This window comes from Ictidomys tridecemlineatus, chromosome 15 (assembly GCF_052094955.1).
Source record: "Ictidomys tridecemlineatus isolate mIctTri1 chromosome 15, mIctTri1.hap1, whole genome shotgun sequence".
NCBI lineage: Eukaryota > Metazoa > Chordata > Mammalia > Rodentia > Sciuridae > Ictidomys > Ictidomys tridecemlineatus.
Genome location: NC_135491.1, coordinates 48001434 through 48023642, shown reverse-complemented (window position 1 = coordinate 48023642; position 22209 = coordinate 48001434). Strand labels below are relative to the sequence as shown.

General features: G+C 44.6%; 1 protein-coding gene across 4 annotated transcripts in view; it reads right to left on the bottom strand.

Annotated features, from left to right (window-relative positions):
• Positions 1 to 22209, bottom strand: part of Pmfbp1 (polyamine modulated factor 1 binding protein 1) — a 157544-nt gene that overhangs the window by 62863 nt on the left and 72472 nt on the right. For 2 of the 4 annotated variants that reach the window (XM_078032610.1, XM_078032609.1), the window contains 2 exons: positions 9329 to 9515; positions 7705 to 7775 (listed from right to left, as the gene is read on the bottom strand). The exons of the other annotated variants lie outside the window; for them this stretch is intronic. The gene's annotated coding sequence lies outside the window, so the exon portion shown is untranslated. The remainder of the gene's footprint in view (positions 1 to 7704; positions 7776 to 9328; positions 9516 to 22209) is intronic. 4 annotated transcript variants of the gene reach the window in all.

Here is a 22209-nt window from a genome sequence, read left to right as displayed (position 1 = left end):
GGCTCATTTCCAGATAAGGTCATTCTCAGGTACTGAGGTTAAGACTTTGATAGGTGAATTTGCAGGAGACACAATTCAATTCATAACAGCAGTGAAATAGGCTCATAAGAGGAATATCTTCTCTTATGCATTAAGAATCTTTCTTGATCTCTCCTTGCTATTTGCTCGTATCTCCCCTCCTCTACCCTCCTGTTTTATTCAGCCTTTTACGGCTGTGACTAAAAGACCCGACCAGAACAATTGTAGAGAAGAAACAATTTATTTGGGGCTCACGGTTTCAGTGGTCTCCGTCCATAGACAGCAAATTCATTCCTCAGGGCTCCAGGGGAGGCAGAACTCAGAGGAGCGTGGCAGAGGGAAGCAGCTCACATGGTCAGGAAGCAGAGAAAGAGAGAGACTCCACTCTCTAGATACAAAATATATACTCATAGCCAAGATCCCCATGACCCACTTCCTCCAGCCACACCTTACCTGCCTCTAGTTATCACTGAATTAATCCTATCAGGGATCAATTCACTGAATAGGGTTAGGCTATCACCCAATCATTTCTCTTTCAAACCTTGCAGCGTCTCACATGTGAGCTCTTGGGGGACACCTTACATCCAAACCATAACACCTCCACTCCTCTCGCCACTTGTGTTCACGAATGGCTTGTTTACATTGGCTGTTTTTTGATAGTTTCTCTCTCAACTTCTTCCCACTTTACCTGGAAACCTTTACCCCAGCGACATCAACTCTGATAGGTCAAGATCAAACTTTTGTTGTCAGAGCCGATGGGCTTTTTTTTTTTTTTTTTTTTTTTGTATTTAACAAATTTGGCACCAGTGGCTACTTCTAGAATTATTTTCTAAAAACACTTCCTCCTCCTAGAAACACTGTCCTGAGACCCTCTCCCTGTTTTCCTCCTATCAGGAGTTCCTGATCTGTAGATACCTCTGCCTTCTAGGAGGCTATATTAGATCGTTCCACAGATTTCTGTAATTCAACCTCTAAAAGTAAATCCATAATTCTCTTCTCTAAGTTTGTTTTTTCCTCCTGTGTCAAATCTTATTTAATAAATACATAACATTTATTTTGTATCAGATATATTCTGAACACATCAGTATTAACTATCATACATGTGACACATCTGTGACACAGCTACTCTGCTTATATTCATCATTGATAAGAAACTCACACACAGGGAGGTTAAGTAACTTGTCCAGGACTTTATAGTAGTATGTGATAAAAGACGAATTGAAACCAGGCAGCCCAAGTCAGGAGTGGTACCCATAACCACTACTGAAAGGCATCCACACCCATACCATTTGTTCAAGCCCCTAAATCTGAGCGCCATCTTGACTTCTCTCTCTTCAACCCCGAGTACCTTTATTCCATCACTCACCACGTCCTATCAATTGTATCTCCTAAATAAATCTTTTATTAACTTGCCTCATCCTCAGTGCCGTATTTATTCTTCTAGCAACCAGAGAAACTCTGATCAAGTCATTCCCTTGATTACAACTTTTCAGTAATAAAGTTCTGATGAAGGTTGGGGTAAAATGGTGGCAGGAGGCCTTCTTTTATCTACGTGCTCTTTTCTGGCCCTTCTCCTTGACCTTCTTCACCCTCCCCACCCTTCTCTACTGAATAGAGTTTGGTGTTTAAGACACACCCCAGTCTTTGGTGGTGCTGCTTCAGCTGCCAAGAGTCACCCCTGCCCCATCTCCCCAGTCTCTAGGCTAACTCCAGCTGCTCCCTCAAGGACTCAGGGGAAGTATCATCTCCTCTACAAAGTCACCTCTGGCTCCCCAGGCCTGGGTTCTTCTTCCAAGCACACGGTCCCATCCCGCCATCCCATGGCAGCCATCGCACTAAATTAGAACTGTGGGTATCCTTGTCTGAGATTCTCTCTAGACTACAGACTCCACAGACCAAGGGCTTCTATTTTTCTTGTTACCATTTTATCTCAAACGAATAGACAAGTGTCTGGCATGTAGTAGATAGACACCCACTCCTATTTATCGAAAGAATGAAGAACCAACGAACCAATTCATAGTAAGCAATCGACATAGAAACTGGAAATCTCTTAGTCTACATGGCCAGCATGCTTTCTCCTCAAAGCTAGATCAACATGAGAAATCAACTGGAGCTATAAGAGCAGGAGAGGCAGGGTTAGGAAGAGCCTCAGATACTGGGATTGGGAGTGTGGAATTTTTCTAGAGGTAATAGGGAGCCCTGGAAGGTTTCTGAACTTGGGAGGAACACAAATTTGAGGCCAGCTTCAGCAATTTAGTGAGACCCTGGTTCAAAATTAAAAATAAAAAAAAGTTCTGGGGATGTAGCTCAGTGGTAAAGTGACCCTGGTTTCAACCCCCAGTACCAAAAAAAAAAAAGAAAAAAAAAGAAAAAAAATGTTGCTTCAGTCAGTTGGGTGAGGTGGCACTTGCTTGTAATCCCAGTGACTCTGCAGGCTGAGGTAGGAGGATTGCAAATCCGAGGCCACCCTGGACAATTTAGCAACTTAATGAAACCCTGTCTCAAAATTTAAAAAAAATTAGAAGAACTGGGGATGTGACTTAGTGGTAAAGTGCACCTGGGTTCAATCCCCAGCTCCAATAAATAAATAAATAAACAAAAAAGAAACAAGTAAATAAGTAAATAGCCAGTTGATGAGCGTAATAGGTAATAAATCAATTTCCTTAATTTGTCACTATAATAGTTTACTGTTATATCCAAATAGATAAACACATCCAGTGGAAGGTCATTAGGCACTGAAAAAAAGCAAGCAAACAAGGAAACAAACAAGGAAACAAACAAAGAAACTTAATTTTTGAATATTTCCTAAATGAAGACTGAAGGGGAGTGAGATTTAAAATCATCTTTGGGACAATGCTGTCCTTCTAAATGGCTCCTTTTCTTTAATCACTGAGTGGGTTTACATATGAGGTCTGCTACATTGGGCTCCAAGAACCGTCTGTTTTCACTTGGTTGGGTTGAAGTAGTCGGAAGTACTAGTCCAGCAGTCGGGACTTGCAAACCTTTTTGGTCTGAGCAATTGCTATTGTATTAGGATCCACCCTGTGCCCTATAGGATTTCTTTTGCCAAAAGTCCCCTGTAACCTTGAAGGTCAAGATGAGATGAAGGTAGGGCTGATTCTGGAGTAGAGAACTCTTACGGACCTCTTGATGTCTGGAAGTCTTTCTCCTTGTGGCCGTTCCTCAGCAATCAGGTTGTGGAAGGGAAGGAGAGTGAGGTGGTTACCTATGGGGGCCGCTATTGTTATGTTGGAAAATACTTTTTGATGAACAGTCATTTCCTTCCACTGCCGGAGGGTGTTGATAATGAGCAAATTACCTTTTTACTCCCTCTGGTGTGGATGTGAAATTGGCTGTTAATAGAGTTGCTAATGCTACCGGGTTAGCATGTGATTGTTCTATTTTAAGCCAATTTAAGTTATATTTGGGGAGTAGCCAATCAGACACCTTGCTGAGAACATGGGTCCGACTGCAGCATCTACCACCGAGAAACCTGCCTAACCCACAGATGCGGCTGGGCGCAGAAAGTGCTGAGCATGCTGTCATTAACTCGCAATGTTTTAATACAGTGTCTTTTTTTTTTTCCTTCTTAGGTACAAGATTGGTCTCATTAGGCAAATACCAATGTTTTCATCATAGGATGGGACCCATTTCAAACCCCAATAACAGAGAATCCACCATCAGCCAATGATGTCCTCTGTTTAATCTAACAACGGGTTAATACTGGTCGTTTCATTACTGCTCGTTACGCAGTGAGAGCTTACTAGAGAAAATGAAGTGTTCAGAGATTAGTTGAAAGGAGCAAAAGAGGTGAGAGATTTTAGCGAGTTCCCTGCTCAATTGGGCTAATTAAAGGTACAGATGCATTAATGGGTTATGGGAACGTCTTTGGTTTCTGAAGATGCTTGCCGAGGAGGGGGACCATGTATTCTAATCATCATGAGTCCCCCAAGGACCGAGAACATACTTTCCTCTGTGCCATGCTCCCCAGCCATCCCCTCCTTTAAAGCACCCACAGCCACCTGGTACCTGGTGGATGAATTGAGTGCGTTGCTTGGGAAAAGTTTTTTTTGATGCAATAGGATATTCTTGAACAAAGCACTGTTGATTCGTGGTTTTCATGTTTTATTGGCTTTTCATGTTTTAAATATGAAGCTTATTAACACACAGGGAAAGGGAAACAGGTAGGAAGGATGGAAAATAAAACTCCATAGATGTGATACAGAGGTATGCCATTCTGGTTTGGATTAATTGGGCTTGGCACTGTTAGGGCTCCTGTCACCCGATCAGTTTACTGGGAATGGAAAGTGCTGGTGACTGGCAGTACCCCCACCTCATCCCCTGCCAAAATACCTCCTGAGGAAATTCTAGACTCATGATCTCTAATTTGCCATGGAAAACCCAGCCCTTGTGATCTCCCACTCACTCCACAAACATTTGCTGAGAGCTGCCTTCTGCCAGGCTGGAATACAGTGGGGACTGGAATGGGGTCCCTGAGCCATGGAGTTGGAAGTGTGCCAGGGAGACACTCACGAAAAAAGTATGATGCATGGTGATAAATGGGCTAGTAAGAGGTGATTAGAAACTTGGGCACTTGGAAAACACTTTAAGAGTTGACTTTTTTTTTTTCTTAGACATATGAAGTATTTATAATAAGCTAGGTAGCACTTCATGGGCTTAACAAATATTGACTCATTAATTCTGAAAATCTCCAGAGACCGATACTATTATCATCTGTCATTCTGTGGTTGAAGAAACTAAGGCTCAGAAAGGTTCAGTAACTTGCCCGAGGCCACACAGTTCATCAATGCAGAGTCAGGGTTTGAACTCACACCCTCTGTCTCTGGAGTCTATGCCCTCAGGCACTGTTCCCTTTTAGCCAGGCCCTGAAAGATGAGTGGAATTTCAGGAAGGTGGAGAGAAGGACAATGAGGGAGATGAAGACAACAGGGACAGCATCGGGGCACAGGGCTGAGCTCATCCGAGGGCACTGACAAGTGGCTAAGTGTAGCCGATGAGGAGAACAGCGCAGGGGGACCAAAGCGGGTGGCTTTGGAGTGTGAGTCCCAATCCTGGAGGGATGGGCAGAGGAAGGGGAGCTGGCCAAGAGGGTGGACACCCTTGGGACATCAGAGGAGGAGCCTCTGCAAGGGGGAGAAGGCAGAGAAAGGAGGCAGGAGCAGTGTCAGCTGCTGCTGAAGAGGAGCACGAGGGTCAGAGGGCACTCCTGACCCTCGTGGACACAGGGTGGTGGGCCCCGGGACTGAAGAACTGCTGGAGGTTGTGTTCCTAGAAGCCGCCCAGTAAAGAGAGAGGGGAAGGAAGGGGAAACAGAATCAAAGGAGGCGGGGAGCCTAGCCAGGGTCCGGCAGGTGGAACTGGGGAGTGAGGTGCTGAGGGGTGGGGTGGGGGGAAGCCCTCCGAGGGTGGGTCATGGAACTTCTCCCTGCAGACCCCTGCCCTTAGCATCTCTGGAGCACAATAATAACCATGTAGTTATTCTTTCTTTCGGGCAGCAGAGCCTCCCCTTCAAAGGTTTCCACGCAGATTCAACACAGGGCCTTGCTGAGACACCCTTGGCTTTGAGGTCTTTGAGGGCTCTTTAGTGCACCCCCAACAGGTTACCAGGCAAGCGAGGGCTCTGAGCCTGTTGGTTGAATAAATGGGTCTTATTTACATTTTTATTGTGAATATTATAAAACAAGAATATGGCACGGATTTTAAAGCACTTGGAAACACAGTCAAAAAAAAATTAAATTTTATAGCCTCACAAGTCATTTTAGGAAATGTTGCAAATACACATATCCATCCCGCCCGAGGCCATGAGTAATAGGACCATTACAGGATTTCTCACTGGGTCATCAGAAAAGTTTCTGCCCTCACAGTCTGCTACTTTACAGATTCTGTATTTTATTAAAGGTAGGAAAAAAAAAAACCCCACACAAATGGTTTCTGAGGCATAGGAGATTGTGAAAGGTGTTAAGAAAATGTAAAACAATTTTACTAGTGTCTTGACTGCTAATTTGGATAAATGTTTATCCTCCAAATGTTCCAGTATTATCTTTCTTCTTCCTGAAAGGTCAGGCACATGCCACTAAAAATACATTGAATCCATTGGAGAATATTTTTTCAAGTGATTTATTGGGGGTAATGTATGGACTATTTATTTAAATATATCTCTTATTTCCAGTAATGCTACAACCTCATTAGAAGCGACTTGGCTCATTGCTTAAGCAAAATGATTTCGCTATTTAGGATCTCTCCTTTAAAAATAGGCTATTTTCCTCTAATAGTTTACCAGAATTGGGGATCTATTTTTAGAAGAGGACCCGAGAATGGCAAGGTCACACCCATGAGCCTTTGGGAGATTCTCTAGGAGTTGTGTCTGTGGTATATTCTGATTCCTTTCTCTCCCTCCTGATTCTTCAGAGGGGAGGGATTCTCCACTTGAGGTGTGAGGACACAGCCACCTCTCTCTCTGGGGGCCCATGGAACCCTCAGAGAGAGGCTCTGTACTGTTTTCTCAGTAGTAGGCACCCAGCCAGTAAGGTATCAGGCCTGGTTTTAGCAGCAAAAAAACGCTTACGCTCTTTGGGGACATGGGAGCACTCTTTGATGTGCTAGGAAGTGAAATTTGCTAAGTACTCAGTGTACAATTCATAATCCCCTCTAAGAAGCTGATACATGCTGATGCTTATGACATGTGCAAGTTGTGGAGCAGAGCAATAACATGAAGTTGTGATCTTCTAAGGACTAAAACATTGCCGGTACTGTGGCACCCAAGTGTCCACCCACCCTATTTCTCTGACCCGTGCTCTCCCCTCAGATGTTAACCACCATTTTGAATTTCATATTTATTATTTATCCAATGAACAAATCCTTTTATTGCATATACATGTCTACCCTCCAGGGGAGGAGGGATACACACACACACACACACACACACACACACACACACACACACACATACACACACACTTTCATTGACAAGTTTAAGGCCAGTAGAGAAAATACACACCTTTTCTCAGGTGTTTTGTTCTATCTCTAGGATATTTAAAATGTTCCTGTATTGAAAGATTAAAAAATGTGTTAAATCCAGTTGATGTGCATATGAGGAAGCTAGAGTTTCACCTATTTGTTTGTGGAGGGTTAATGGCTTTCTTTCTTGAAAGTAATTTAGCAATATGGAATAAAATTCCCCCCAAAAGTACAATTGGCTCAGCAATTCCCTGTACAGGATTTTATTCTAAGGGAAGACTAGGAAAGTAAACAAAGATGTTTGTTTAAGGGTGTTACCTGCAGAGTTATTGAAAATAGCAGGAAGGAAAAAAGAGAAATAATTGAAATGTCTAAAAGTTGTTGGTGAAATAACTATGCAGCGATTTAAAGTGAAAGGATGTGCATGTCATAGTCAGTAGGAAAGAACCGGTTATATAATATGCAGATGAATCACACTATTTTAGGACCATCTGATTTGTATAAAAATAACCTCGACATTTATATTCATGGGAAAAGTTATGGATGCAAATACACCAAATTTTATAAGCAGCGGATGGATTTTAGATGACTGTGATTATCATTGCCTGTGTGCATATTTTTGTTTTTCTACAAGAATAGTGTGTAACTTATTCTAATAAAGAATAACTTGTTGGGCTGGAGATGTGGCTCAAGTGGTTATGCACTCACCTGGCATGCTTGGGGTACTGGGTTCGATCCTTAGCACCACATAAAAATAAAGATGTTGTGTCCACCAAACACTAAAAAAAAAAAAAAATTAAAAATTCTCTCTCTCTTTCTCTCTCTCTCAAAAAAAGAATAACTTGTCTATTTATTAAAGAGGAAACCTGAAGATTTCTGAGACTGCGGACACCCCACTATCCTCGGAAAACACAATGTTTTGGATTGATACCTACTCCGAAGACTTTTCCTCTCTTGCTGTGTTCTCTGGGGACATACATTGATTTTATATCAGCCTAAAATCCAGAAATATAATTATGCAACACCAATCACCTTCTACTGAACACCAAATCAAACATCCATATCATCTGCCTCAGCCCCAGTCCCTCTGCAGGCAGCCTGTGTACCGTGGCCAACTAACTGCCCACTTGTGTGCTTTCCTCCAGTTTTTCTTTTTTTAAAATATTTTTTAGTTGTCAATGGACCTTTATTTTATTTATTTAACGTGGTGCTGAGAATTGAACCCAGTGCCTCACACATGCTAGGCAAGCGCTCTACCACTGAGCCACAACCCCAGCCCCCTCTCCAGGTATTTTAATATTTCTAATTTCATTTGTTATTACAACATCCCAGTGAGGGCATGGATGGGAAGGAGAGTGTATAGTGGCAGGTATAATAATTACCAAATCTACTTTTTTGTTTTTTGGCTCCAGGGTTTGAACTCTGGGGCACTCAACCACTGAGCCACATCCCCAGCCCTATTTTGTATTTTATTTAGAGTCAGGATCTCACTGAGTTGTTTAGCGCCTTGCTTTTTGCAGAGGCTGGTTTTGAACTCGAGATCCTCCTGCCTCAGCCTTCTGAGCCCCTGGGATTACAGGTGTGTGCCACTGTGCCTGGCTACTTTTTTTATTAGGTAGAATGCTAGTCCAATATTTTCATTTTATAGTCCCTGGTGTTGTGGAGCCTTTGAAAATAATGGCCAGTAGTTCACCAAGTTCATTAACCAATTTCCTTAAGGTTGGGGAATATGCATTACTTGGACCTGCCGCTTAACATAGTGTACCATGTTTTCAAGGATTCCCTTACCTGGCTTATTTCAACTTCTACATTTAAAGATTTTTGTTACTTCCTAATTATCTATGCTCCCTTTCTTTATTTTTCTTGTTAAAGACCAATTTAAAAGAGCAGTCGGTATCTCTGCCATTAGCATCGTTAATGTCCCTCCGATCCTTATTGCTCCCACCTCCTTCCCTCTGCCTTGCCTCTCACCCTTCCGGATGGTGCTCACTTATTCTTTCTCTTCCTCTCTTCTCTTTCTTTCCTTGACTAACCTCAGAAAGACTTGGTACATTCGCTGTTTTTTTTTCCCTCTCTTCCTCATTCTTTCTCTATTTCCGCAGTGGGCTTTCTTCCACCCTTAGATCTTTGCAAGGTTCTTTGTCAAGCGGCTCCTTGTGTTTTCCATTCAAGGCATCCTGGGCCTTTGTGGCTTACCTGTGATTTGAAAACTTTGTGCCCTTGCCTGTAGTGCTATCTGGGTTTCTTAATTCACCTAAATTGGATTTCTGAAAATCCTTGAACTCGAGCAAGTTCCTTAATGTTTTCAAATACAGAGATCAGGTCATCTCACCTGGGCAGCGGCGTCTTATGGTCAATAGCATCAAAGACCATTTATGGGCGGGAGAGAATCGGTAGAGATGTGAGGTCACTGCTCATGCCTTGGGCAGGATATAGACATTTTCAGGCCCAAATGTATCCTTCACAAAGAGGCTTAAGTGCCGTTGGTGTTCCTGGTTGCTGACATTGAGCTTGGTTTCCTGGGAAGAGAACACACCATGGAAGGCAGAGAGCTTGCTGTTTAGAAAGCTGAGATGAGTAAATGCTGCTTGGTGATTCCTCTTTCCAGCTCCCATTAGTTAATGAAATCAGAGAATGAAGGCTGGATTTACACCTGTCAACGTAGATGCACCAATCCAGTGCTCCTTTTCCTAGCACTCGTGGGGGATCTGCAGGTAAACATGTGACAGCTGCCCTTCAAGCCCTCAGCAGCCCTGGGAATGTGCTCTTCAGGTTTCCCTGGAGAGAGACTTGCCACAAGGGGTGCTGTTAGCCTCCAGCTGCGAGTGTCTCAGGACAGATTCTCGCCTACCATCAGGGACAGCAGTGGTACCGCCATCTACCTCTTCCGCCAGTGCAGGACTCATCAATAGGTGATCTTTGCACAGGATTGCCCTGTTGGGCTGGCCGGGCTGCTCTCTGAGCCATGCTGCAGTCTGAGGCTCTTCCCACCTCATCTTCCTTCCTTCCCCCTCTCTTTTTGACAGATGTCAGACCTGCATGGCAGAACTCTCCCTGCCTACCCTGATCCCTCTCTGCTTTATCTCTCACTGAATCTCTGGCACTTCTAATGCTGCCTCAGCATCTGCTTCTTGGAGGACCTGAACTGACATAGAACCCAGCCTCCTTTTAACCTTGCTAACCTCTCCTGCCTCCCCATCCATCCTGCCTGGTGTAAGCTCAGCCACACATGCTTTCATGTGGCTTTATGGAAACCCCAAATGTGATATGGTCACAGAGTGCATTCCAGGCTAAATGAAATGGAATTGGGGGTCACCTCCGGTTGGGGGTTATATATCTACTCCTCCTCCTCTCATTCATTAATATGGATAATTGATCTGATTACAGTTTGATCAAATTGGATGGTTCCTAGGAAAAGAGCTTGTACTTAAAGCACTGCATCACTAGGTGATGCTGCTGCCCCACACAAAGGCAGCAGCCTCAGCTGGGCTTGGCCAGAGCCATCCGGGCTTGGGGTCCTGCCTTTTCCCTGGCAGAATAGGGCCTGGAGGTCTATAATCTACTCCAGAATCTGAAGAAGTAATTTCCAGATCGAGGATTCTGGATTTCTTTGGACTCTAGAAGAGTATGTTAAATCAATCTCTTATTCTGTCTCTGAGCTTACGGTGTCCTGTGTGTGTGTGTGTGTGTGTGTGTGTGTGTGTGTGTGTGAAGAAATGATATTCAGTGGTTTCTCTAATTTCTCTAAGTGCCCCTACTTCACCTAACATGGCTGCTCATACCTTTGCATCATTAGAACAGGTGAAAGTCCAGTAATCCCCACCTCATGCCCCCAGGCATGGGAGAAAGACCAGCTTGAAGGATTCTGACATGAAAGGCTTTATCTAGAATTCCTCAAAAGAGCTGCATGTCCAAGCACCGTGCACTTGTGTTAGCAGCATGGGGAGATAGAGCACAGGGTACCGGGCTTCTTCTCTGACTGGTATTTTTCCTGGCTGAGCACAGAACTGATATGTCTCCGGCCAGGCGCCTGGCTTTCATGCTGCCATCTTTGATGCTGCCTCTCTGACGCTTCTTGCACGCGCAGTCAGCAATCTGTAAACATAACACCTGTCTTGTAAATCCTCATGGACAAAGATGCCGAGTGGGACTAAAAATTTAACCCTGAAATCCAATCCCACATCTAATCAATCATATCCTTTCTAGATGCACAATCCTCACGTCTTGGAGAAGGCTGGATCGGCACATTGGTGGTTCTGAGTTTTAAGAAGTTATTTTCTTAGGCAGGAGATAATTATTTGGCAGGACAGATACTACATTGGTATTAACAGGACTGAATTCATTCATGCCTTCAATATAGGAATCTCTAGAACCAGAGTCAGCAACACATTCTTTTTTTCTCCCATCAATCTATTATTTACATTTAAAAAAAATAGTGTCCCATCATTTTTGTCTCATTTTATACCAACAATAGTTAGAAATTTTCCAGAAGTCTTCTGGCTCAGTTCCTTGTAGAGAGACATGAGTAAATCAGCAGAATAATTTTTGGAAAAATAGCTCTAATATTGCTGGTCAGCTTCACAACCCAAGGGCAGTGCTAGTCAAATTTGCTTGAGCGTAAGAATACAAATTACTGTGCTTCCCATCTGGAGGTTCTGACTCAGTAGGACTGAGGTCCACTTTGGAATAGATATTTTAAACCATCAGCCCAGTGGCTGTTATGGTTAGGAAAGTTCAGAAAACACGGTCCCATGTACGAAGTGGGTTCTACCTATGAGCTTGCATATGACTCCAATCAGACTCAGCAGAAGCCACAGTGCAAAAAGAGATCCCAGAGATTTTAATAGTTAGAGAACCATCTGTGAGTCGTGGGATGCCCTCACCAGGTAATTGGGAACCTAGGGTAACTACAGCCACCTGGAAGCGTCTGATAGAGGAAGCATTGGGGAATCTTTTATTAACATATTTAATATGCTTGACTAAGGGGAAAAAGTCTATGAAGGCCTTGTTAGCAACCTATCCCTGTGTAGTGCATGGCCAAGAAATAATGATTTCTTTCTCAGGAATGGTTTATTTTAACCCTTGGCTGTCTTTCTCCAGGGAGAAGCCGGTGGGCATGTATAAACCTTCCTCAAAGAGCTGGATGTCTCAGGGGCCCCCTGGCAGCACCTGGAAGAAGTATATAAAAAGCCATGTGGAACTCTGTCATGCAGCAAGGTTTTGCCTTCCGTGACAGCAGTCTGCATGCCGACCCAGTCTGCTCTCCTCCTTTCCTGGAGTCAGCCTGGAGACTCTTTAGGGACCCCAGAATATCGACCCACCCCATGAAAGATCCCCTGACCCTTTCCTCGTAGATGAGAGGGGAGGGCGGCTCTTTTTCAGTGGAGGGCTGACTGAGACAGAGTGGCGCAGAACCTCACGGCGAAGCTCAAATGGGAACCATGTGCCTCGGCGAGTCAAATGGAAACTCTGATCTGCAGCTTTTCTAGGCCACTTCTGTCACTTGGCATTCAGTCGGCCATCACACCTGCACACCAAACCACAGTCGGTAAGATTTCAACTGGCCCCCTCCCCAGCAAAGTTGACCACCCCATGGGAATTTTTTTTTTTTTTTGTTGTTGTTGGGTTGCAATAGCTAAGAGAAAATGCAACATTCTCTTCTTGTCTGCAGATAAATCATTCTGCATCAGCGGCATCTTTTTTGTTTTCTATCCCTGAAAGAGTCTGGAGGTGGCTTTTCCTTTCCTTCTTCTTTTTTTTTTTTTTTTTGCCTTTTTCATAAATAAATATTTTAACTGGAAATTTCCAAGCGTATGACAGGCCTAGAATGTGAACTTGAATGTACTGTAATAGAAATCATCAGTTGCCATGGCGACATGTTCCAAGAGCAGATCGCACCGAGTCACGTGAGCAGAGAGTGCTCAGTAATACTAACACATCAGAGAGCGAGGCCACTTAACCTCAATCGCTTCCAGCTATTGTGCAGAATGCAATTGAATTTATTCCTAATTTCTGCCAGTGCTAAGGAACAAAATTTCCCTGCAGATTTTAATCTTACTCAGGCAGCCCCAGCCGGGGCTCAGACACCGTTCACACCAATATTCGGTCCGGCTACTCACCCACTTCACAGCTCTATTTTCTTATTCTTATTTTTAATAATAGCTTCCCTCTCTCTGCTGGGTCCCGCACACCCCCCTGCCCTGGGGAGAGCTCCCCTCCTCCTTTCCGAATGGCTGCACGGATTCTCTGGCTCCGTCCGTCCACTAATGCAAGGGACACAGACTTCATGATAATACCAATAAAAACACGACAGGTCTCCACTTTCAGCAATAGTTGTTTTTTTTTTTTTTTTCTCCTCCCTTTTCCCAAACCCGTTCTGCAATATAATTCCTGCCAGCTTCCGGCTACCCCTTGGAATGCCACAACGAACAGCCCAACCATAATAAGGCAAACCCCATGCACCAGTGAATAATGAAATCAAAGTATGTATTTTCAGTCCTCATCACGGTCACCTCTCCCCATCCCCCAACCAGGAGAGCAACACAGACGACCAGGAGGTACAGCCGCCCATCACAGAACACTCATTTCGAGAGCTTATCAGCTCCTATGAAGGCTGATAAATCAGAGTCTCTCATACGGACCGTCTCAAGTTAGCAGCGTCATCGATCTCCCCTGCCCCTTTTAAGTTATTTGTCTTATTCACTTCCAAAGATGATATCAGAGATGCCAAATGAGCCTTTGTTTTCTGCTCTCTTGTGCTGCCCAGGGTGAGTTGTGATGTTGTTGCAGGGAACTGGGAAGCATGCTTCCAGGGCTTAGCTCTTTGTTTCCAGCCCAAGGTCACCTCTCGCCCATCAGTTCAGGTGTTGTCAGCAGTCTGCCTGTGTTCCCAGGCAGGAGGCAGTGTCCTTCCTGGCTCACAGTCTTTGCATGGCCCTAGCCCTCCAATGACCTCCCCACTTTATGAATGTCACTTTTAAAAAGATGTAAAACCTGCTTGAATAGCTAAATGGAGACAAGGCAGAGTCTAGCTCTCAGAAAGTCCATGTGGAAGGTCAAGCAAAAAGTACCTTCAAAACATAGGGAGTTTGTTGGAAAGGTCTGGCCCGTTAAATAGGTAGGTTCCTCCAATAGTAGGGAGGGGATGGGGTTGAGGGTCACCAAGCCATTGTTCTAACACTGTCCTGGAAATGTGGAGAGAGGCCCAAGGAGAGGGGCTGCATGGAATTAGGACAGGCTGCTGCTGGGTGGTTGGAGCTGACTCTACACAGAGAGTGTGGAAACTATGGAAATCTTCCCGGAGCCTGAGAGAGAAAAGCAGCCAGAGAGGAAATGAAGAGAATCCTTGCAATGAATTTTGTATCAGCCATGTGACATTTGGATCTAGAGAAAGAAAACCACACACCAAGCTGTTGGTAGTGTACATTGCGTCATGCCCGCCCTGCTGTGACCGAGTTCTGGAAGGGTTTGTCAAGCAGCCTTGCCCCACAGTTGCCCATCTACCAAGTGGGGTTACAGGGTGGCCCCAGGGAGAGCCATCCTGCTAGCTCCTATTAGGGACTTTAAACCAGTGCAAGCTCCCTCTGGCTAGGGTAAGGAAGTGCTGTCCTCTAACTGGCAAAGTGTCCTGCTATTCAATTTTCTAACCAAAATTGGCTTGATTTATCCTAGAGCATCATTCCTAGGCTTACTAGTCTGCAATACTTGCTGGCCCTCTTACCAGAACTGTTCAGTCAGCTAGTGCCTTGGAGGGCTCCTGAAGGTGGCTCATCCGCACCTAAGCAATGTCTTCTTAGGCAGTGTAGCCTTCTAGAAATTTACTCATTCGGAAGTATCTGCCAGGAGACACTGAGACTCATGGCGTCCTATTCAAGAGAGATGGTGAGAGAATGTCAGGGAAGAATCAGAGCATTTTATCCCTGATGAATCTCATTAAGGGGAAGGACAATCTGGGCTATTATGCTAATACTGGCAATAGCAATTTTATTATGTTCGTTAATCTAGAGTCAAGGAATAACATTATTACAATTCTTACAGCTTTTCAAAGTACTTTTGTAACTATTACCATATTTGAACGGTACAGCTGCCCTATGATGTAGGTGGTATGGATGAGAAAATCAAGATCTAAAAAGGTTGGGGCTATAATAAACTCTTACAGAGTAAGGATAAGATCTAGATTTCAAGACACCTGGTGCAGTGCTTTCTCTACCACCCATGACATGTTAGTCTGGCTGAGGGTGAGGGTGCCTGCCCTCTACCTGGCTCCCTCTGAGGGAAAAGGCCCAAAGAGGCTCTCTCCTGCACTATTTGCTATGGTCCTGTTTTGGAAAGAATCAGCCCACAGGTGAATGGAAGAATTTGGGTGCTAATCAGAGGCTAGTCATCTGTGGAATGAGCATGAAGGGGCACGTGGCCTATGAACAAGTTTGGCGTGGATTCTGCTTAACAGAGTTTTCCAGATTGAATGGAGTTAACCCAACTCAATTTCATCTTCTCTTTTGGGAAGTATGAATCCCAGTGGCCAATGAGATGGCAGGTCTCATTGTCCTCTACCAGAGGGCTGTTGTGCAAGCCTGCCTTAGAAGCCATGAGGCCAGAGTGAAGGTGGCATCTCAGGTTTTGATGTAGCCCAAAATACAAGCCACTGTGTTTTCAGCTGCCAAGTAATGGAAGAAACAGACATTTTTACCTCTTGCTGTCCCTTCCTCCATTCCAGAACCTCTCCCTACTCTATTCTTGGTGATCCAGGGGATGGGGTCAGGGTGGGCTGAGAACGAGGGGTGTCTGGTAGACACATTATCTAGCAATAAAAAAGAGTTTTAACACTGGCTGGTGGAATGAGGATACATCAAAAGGACTTTGGGGGAATGGCCCCATGAAAACATCTGGCTTGATAATTATTTGGCTAATAGAAAAGAAAAATCCCAATGCTGCTCCAGGTTCCCATGGATCCTGGATACTACTGAGATAGATCAAACTATTTTTTTTCTTTCTCTTTTTTTGTCTTTTCTTTCTCTTCCGACAAGCAATTGGTTTGATTGGTCATGGCCTCTGGGGAGGTATGTGGCAGGGCACGGCAAGTCTCTCTCTGGCTTTCACATTATTAAAGCTCAAGTTCTTGGGACAGTGGTTCCAAAGGGGTACTAAAAGGAGATTTGGAAATGTGTGCCATGGGTTTTATTGGTAGTTCAAATGAATAGGAGGTACTATTGGCATTTTATTCTCTAGAGGCTGGTGATGCTAAGCATGTAGCAAAGAATGGACAGTCCCACACCATGAGCTGTCCTGCCCCCAACAGCTATGGTACCCTCAATTTGGGAGAGGGAATTCATGGGTATGGACTTATTGTCTAAAAGAAAGATGAAAACAGAGGAATTCCCCAGGTCTAAAGGAGAGTCCCCAAAGTTGGGAAGAGTGAGAAGGAAGGAGAGGGCAAAGAAGAGCAGAAAAAGTATGGCGGTCTGGACTGCAGAGGGGACCTGCTCGCTGAGACCTGGCGAGGTGTCAAGGTGAATGACAAGACCCCAGGTGAAAGGCATACCTGGAGCAGCTGGGAAACCTTATGTCACAACCTTGGCATAGTTGGCACAGTTCTTTGCCCTGGAGGCTGTCCTGTGCATTATAAAACATTTAGCAGCATTGCGGACGTCTGCCTGCTAGATGCCAATGGCACCCTGCACCTACCACACATTCCCACAGCCACGGAGACTGTCTTCAACACTGCAGCACCAAATGTCTCCTGGGGGTGCAAACTGTCCAGTTGAGAGCATCTGTTACAAACTCAACTACCTACAGGAAACAGATGAGGATGATAGCAGCAATAGTAGAAATTGCAGCAGTCATAATAGTTAATTTTTCTATGATGCTTTCTAGGTGCCGAACACCGTGCTAGTCACATTATAAATTTTTATGCATTTTTGATTCATTTGATCCTCTGTTATCCTGTAAAGTAGGCATGAACTCACTTTTCAGATGGGCCTCAGTTGAGGCACAGAGAGACTAAGAAGCTCATGTGAGTCACACACTGGCAAGTGGCGGAGCTGCCACCGGAGCTCAGGCCATCTGTGCCCAGAGCCCGTGCTTTTCTCTGCTATGAGGCTTCACCATTGCACCATTCTCCTTACTTAAGCCAATCTGTCTGCCTTACCTACCAACTCAGGGAGAAAACTCCCCAAAGCTTATATTTTAGGGCTTAAGGAGATTTATAGTTTCCTATGATACAAATATTCCTGTATTTGACAAGCATTGCTCAAGTAAGAAGACTTGTTGAATCGACAAAAATAGGAAGACATTTTAAAGGAAGCAGTTGACGTGTCTCCAGACCCTCCTCTGAGCTTGACTGTCTTGTATTTCCACAGCATAAGGCTTGGCTTCCGTGGAATACCTATAAAGATTGGGTGCACACCCAGAGCTTGCTGTGGTATTGGTGTCCTCCTCCCCACCTGCTCTGTACCGGGACACAAGGCAACACTCAGGTGAAAAGTCACCTCTCTCTGGGCATCCTCTACCATGGGGATAGCAGGGTACCCCGGGGGGAAAGGGAGTTACTGTGGGCCCTGATTCTGCAAGCTGCTGGTGATACACAGAGAGGCTGTCCTCAGTGAGAGCTTTAGTCATATTATGACCCTCTGTCCATTTATTTTTCTTTCACTTATTGTTTTGTAGCCTGAATAACTTCTTGTCCTTACCCCACCTCTGGGACAGATTTGCAGAGCTCTTGAGACTCCTAGAAACATAATTTGTGACTTTATCATTGTTTTTCCAGCAATACTTTCAGATTGACCTGGAGATGTCTGATGGGAAAGTTAGTCCCCAGTTTTTAGGCATTTCCTTGGAGGAGGAGGATAGGATGCTAATTTGAGTTCGTAATTTTATGCTGAACAATTATCCTTAGAACAGTGCATTTTTGGATTCAAGTTTAAATTGGAGTTTGTGAGGTGCAAGAATTATAGGAACTGTGTTCACATTTTCATGATAGATTCTCTTCATTGCCCATAGTTAGAAAGATCTTCAACACTTCCCACATTGCATCTGCTTTTAAATTCCATTAAAATCACACTTCCCCTGAATATCATAGTTAGAAACAGAGATTTTCAGACCAATTTCTTCAAACATGATAATGAGCCCTTTCTCAGGATACAGAAGGGCCTGGCTCTAAAACAAATAATGAGAAATCCACACGAAGCTGCCCATCCTGATTCTTTAAGATTGATGTTGGTCAAGGGATCGCATTGCATTTCTAGCTTCTATTCACAACACTTACCTTTCCCTGTAGATCAATTTCTGACTCAGAAAAGGATTCATATTCTTAAGTACCCATTAAATGGCATAACACCCTTCTTTATATACATTATCTCAATTCAATATTTCTAATTTCAATACTTACAATGTTAAGTCAGAGATAAGTGAGAAGATAAGATACACTGGAAGAAAAACCTGACTCTGCAAGGTGGCATATATGTAGATGCTGCCCACATGGAAAACTACCCTGGTCATTCAGAGGGACTAAGTACCCGAGAATGGGTGCTGATGGAGACCCACCGGGATCACTTCCTCCTCCTGGGAGGTCTCTCAGATTCTTCCCTTCATTTCTCTCTGCCAAACTGAAGAAGCTTTCTCATCATGAAATTTTCACATTACTTTATTTCACCTGCTACCTTTAACTTGATTATTTATTCGCTTCTTATCTCCAGATTAGAAAGGAAGCACTTTAGAGAAGGTTGTGTCTTTCTTTCATCTCTCTGGGTGGTCACCATGACTGGCATGGGCCACTGTACATCTTACATGCAGAAGGTGCTGAGCAGATGGATACCTTGAGTGAATGAGTTGACTTGGGACTAGGGCTAGTTCTTGAAGGACGGGTGGGTTCACACCTTCTTCAATAATAAATTAGACACTATAAACCATAAACTATTCTGGCTGGCATCCTTCATGGACCCCTTGCTGATGTCTTTCTCTAACCATGCTAAGGACCAAGTAATCCTTCCTGTCCTGCCTACCCCCAAGGTCCCACCCTGGTGCTGGTTAGAGTCATTGGGGCTGGTAGTGTGGTCGTTAGCAACATCAAGACGTTTTATTGGGATACGGAGTTGGCACTTTGTTGCAGCGATCCCATTATTGCCCCGTAGGAGGCTGTCACTTTCCCAAAGTGCAGCACCTCTGGTGCCAATCTCTCGCTCACGCATTCTCCTCCTGACTGCTGGGAGCACATAGGCATGCTGCATGTCACCTGCTCCTCCGGCTTTTGACAATCTCCTTCCTTTGTTTCCAAATCCTAAGCAAATTGCTCGGTTGACAATCAAAGCCTGCTGACATCAAACAGCTGCTATAGACAGGTGTGTTCTACAGTTACCTGCTGTTTGCTTTCCTCAGCAGGGACTGATATGACAAACAAAACCTGGAGCTGGGTGCCAACTTTCAGAGTCACTCCTGAAAGCTCAATTTAGTGTCTGTTTCTTTTGCTTTCCTGGCATTTTTTTGGACTTGGAAACTCACCCTAAAAACAGCCTCCCTTGGTCTTTCTGGGTGTATGGTTGGGCAGATATTGTCCAAGCCCACCCATTGCTACGGTTCTTTACAAACTGGAATTGCAATGGTGCATTGAAGCAAAGAGGAATGCTTGGTTTATAAAGAACAAATATTTCAAGACTCCTTAAAATATTTTCTAGACTTTTCATTCTTGTTAATGTGGTTATATGAATGTCTCCTGCTTTCTGTTTTTAGCAGAAAAGCTCTCAGGTGGTAGACTTTGACAGGTGCTCTTATCACCGTGTAGTATGACTGGCCACCTTACCTCCACCCCGCCCCCAATCCCAGGGAGTTTCCAGGTATGGCATTTAGGAGCTAGGATAGAGTCTCCCTTCTTCTACCATTCCTTCCTATACTTAGGAGCACCAGTCTTTTCCACCCCCTTATTTTCCTTGTACTTTTTGGTTTTGCCAGTGAGATGTACCCAACAGAAATGGGGAAGGTGAGAGCCAGTTGGAGTCCTTGTTTTCTGGGGCCATGGTTTCTCCAGAAGTACCATCAAGGCTGTGTTGGCATTTTCTGTGGCAACTGCGGGTGGTGGCCACTGCCTGGCTGGACTGCTTTCTGATCGTGGTGGACTCCCGATCACAAATGAGGCAGCACTTTCCTTGGTACCCTGGTGCTCAGAGTCACTCCTGAAAGTTCAACCTCGTGTCTGTTTCTCGAGCTTTCTCGGGTAATTTTGCAAGTCATTTAATTCCCTGCTCTAACTTGCTGGAGTGAATTCTCTTCCCTAGGACTGACTCTTCATCAAAACAGAGGGCAACTGGGCTAGGATCTCAATCCCCCGGTGCTCAGCAGGGTGCACTGGGGCAATCAGTCAATTGGCAGGGGTCCCACACATAGAGCCTTTGGCTGACTGTTCAGAGGAAATGGGACCCTGTCTGCCTCTGTGTCTTGCTCATGCCCTGGGGCTCCTTCGGTGGTCTCTGCTCCACCCCAACCTTCTCCTTGAGGGCTGCTCCTCCTGTCACTCAGCTGGGAGCAGCTTTTCTTCTCTGAACTCTCTGAGCACTGAGCATATTTTTCTAATGAAAGGATCATTTTCTACTTGTTATTGTTCTTATGTACACTTCTTATCTCTAGGACCAAACTGTCAGCCCTGTGGGAGAGAAGGTCCCAAGAGTCCCCACCCTGAGTGTGCCTTGGGTACACAGACCATCATGGCATTCATGATATGAACAGATGATCATAGGAATGGGGGGAAATGTAGGTCTGCTCTTTGGCTCGGCCTTGATGTGTCATTTTTCATCATTAGCCTTCATATAGATTTGGGGGTCCTTTTGAAGATCCTTATACCAATTGAAACAATGGCATTGGAGCAGCAAGTTTGGCCAACAGAACTTTCTGTGACAGTGAAGATGTTCTGTCTTCCACTGAGGTAGCCTCAAGTCACGGGTGATTGTTGAGCACTTGAAAGATGACTTATGAGGCTGAAGAATAGCATTTTAAATTTTGTTCAACTTTAATTAATTTGAATCTGGATAGCCACAGGAGCCAGCAGGCGCCATATTGGAAAGCACAACATCAAAACACACACTAGCTGGACAGACCCACAGGCCCTCTGCAGGCACTACTCACTCCATCGTGGCAGCTGGAATCCTCTAGACACCATTCTTAGTGTTTCGGGGCTGGGATTTTTGCCTTTTTTTGGCCCAGGATCAGGGCCTTGCAACTCAGGTGAAAGATAGAGAAATGGTTTCATGGGGGAACTTTGAAAACAGAGGACTTACTTTAAAACACTCTTACCTCTAATTTCTGAAAATGATCTACTCTTTTTTTTAAATTTTTTTTTTTTTAGTTGTTGATAGACCTTTATTTACTTATATGCGGTGCTGAGAACCAAACCCAGTGCCTCATACATGCTAGGTAACTGTGCTACCGCTGAGCCCCAGCTCCAGCCCCTGGAAATGATCTACTCTTTAGAGATGAATAACATTCCCTACTTCTTGCCCTCCCAAAAGGCTGGTGCAGGCTGTGGTAGCACAAAGGCAAATGTCTCTGGGAGGATTGCTGCCATGGCTCTGTACTGAATGTCAACTCCTTTTAGAAAGAGTCAATTTCTCATAAAGACCTCTCCCCCATCTGTGAGGTCTTTACAGCAACCACATCCAGGTGTGTCCAGCTGAATGTCAAGGATGCAAGCCACCCCTGGGGCATCTGGATTGCTGTGGGTGGGTTGACTCGGACACATGCAAGTCCTGGCAACTTTGCTGCCTCTTGCTACATACACAAAGGGTCATTCAGGGATTGAACTGGGATCAATGGTGCCAATGCAGAATACAGAACACACACTCTGTACCCATGTGGCCACCTGGCTGTACAGTGGCCTCCTTTCTTGAAGTTCTGAGAGTGCATTTCAGGGGCCTTTTTAAAATTCTTAGAGATCAGCATTTCAGATCCTAAGAGGAGACAGACCTTGGATTTCTGCAATGAACTTGCTGGAGGAGGGCATGATCACCAGTCACACTTAGCAGGTTTCCTCTGCTAAGTGCTTGTATTCTTACCTATAGAATTCAGTCCTGTCCATCACCCTTGATGCCCTGTGGCATACCATAAACGGGTCAGCTTCAGAAGTATCGGGTGCCCCAGGGTCTCAGTATTTTCCTTTTCTATTGCTCCAGGGTGACTGTTTATAAAGGTGGAAGCTCCAAAGATAATGACAGGAAAGTCAGAAAAGAAATC